This window comes from Odontomachus brunneus, unplaced genomic scaffold (genome assembly GCF_010583005.1).
Source record: "Odontomachus brunneus isolate Ranch 3 - 2012 unplaced genomic scaffold, Obru_v1 Obru_scaffold_202, whole genome shotgun sequence".
Classification (NCBI taxonomy): Eukaryota; Metazoa; Arthropoda; class Insecta; order Hymenoptera; family Formicidae; genus Odontomachus; species Odontomachus brunneus.
In genome coordinates this window covers 107926-109540 of record NW_022639652.1, presented here as the reverse complement: position 1 = coordinate 109540, position 1615 = coordinate 107926, and the positions used below count along the sequence as shown (strand labels likewise).

Sequence of the window (1615 nt, the reverse complement as noted above, 5' to 3'; positions counted from 1 at the left end):
GAATTCAAATAGCAATAGAGAGAATAAAAATATTGAGAGAGAATTTAAAGGATTAATAGGATTGGAAATTAATATTATTGGCTACATTAATAAAAATACAGCGATTTCATATAAAGTTAAATTACACACATAATATATACATTGCAGACCAACGCGTATGAAATACGAAAGAAATTTAACATATAGAAATATATAGAAATATATAAACCTACCTGTAAAGATTTTTCTCTCCCTCTTTTTGTTTTTTCTTTTTTTTTTTTACTTAGATACTTCTTCTGAAATGAGCAAATCTCTTCTTATATACACATAAGTGCGACAGATCAACGTCTCTTTGACAGTTGCAAGTAGCACGAATCTAGTCGTAACTTTTTTCATTGTTTGCACGCGTCTTACTTTCGAAAGAGATAGCATACTTATGGTGAGTAATCTGTCTCTTTCTAATGATGCGTGACAATAGAAATAAGCTAATGGAAGAGAATAATAAATATAAGCATATTTATAATAATAATTTGATAATAGAAACATCTATAAGGATAATATATAATTATATGTTTAATCCATATTTCATTTACAGATTTTCTTTGGACAACACCGACGGATTGCAGTGCAAGTTTAAAGTGGAAAGCAAACACTCTTGCATAAAAGCACAATGTAAAATGCATAAGAAAACAGGACAATCAAATTCTTCATTTCCATCGTGGCAATAGAAATAGTCATTAACAATTAGACTATTTCTATTATACAATGGGAATGATGAATCAGATTGTTCCATTTTACACGTTTTATATTGCGTTTTTATGCAAGAATGTTTACTTCCTACTTTAAATTTGCATCACCGTAATCCGTCGGCGTTGCTCAAGGAAATCTGCAAATAAAACATGAATTAAACATATAATTACATATTATCTCCATAGACATTTCTATTATCAAATTATTATTACGAATATGCTTATATTTATCGTTCTCTACCATTAGCTTATTTTTATTGCCACGCGTCATTAGAAAGAAACAGATTACTTACCACAAGTATGTTACCTTTTCTCGAATGTAAGATGTGTGCGGATAATGATGATGAGCGTCGCTCATATATGCGACGCTCATAAGTACGTTCTGCTGCCGCTGTCCTGTAACCGTCGGCTCTATACAACAGCATCTTATCATGGGCTGTGTGACAGTAGACTGATATACAATAATATTGGTATTAGTAAAAACACCGCGATTATATATATATTATTAAACATATATATAGAAATATATAAACCTACCTATAAAGATTTTACTCTCTTTTTTTTCCTTTTACTTATATTCATACTTCTTCTGGGACGCGCAAATTCTTACACACATATAAGTACGATATATCAACGTCTCTTTGACAGATCATAACATAACCTGATCTGTCAGCATCTGACAGCTGCAAGTAGCACGAATCTAGTCACAACGGATCGAATCAATTGAGGTGGTCGAGACAGTCAATCAGCATCGCGGAAAAGAGGCTTCAACGCTTCGATACAAAATAAATTCACGATAACACGCACTTTTTATTAAGGAACTAGAAACAATACAGGCGCGCGCTACGCGCGCGCTATTTAGTTACTAAGAAACAATAAAAAATATT

At 32.0% G+C, this 1615-nt stretch overlaps 1 protein-coding gene across 3 annotated transcripts in view; it reads left to right on the top strand.

Moving 5' to 3' along the window:
* Positions 1–1615, top strand: part of LOC116852090 (L-galactose dehydrogenase-like) — a 92109-nt gene that overhangs the window by 9055 nt on the left and 81439 nt on the right. The gene's annotated exons all lie outside the window — the stretch shown is intronic.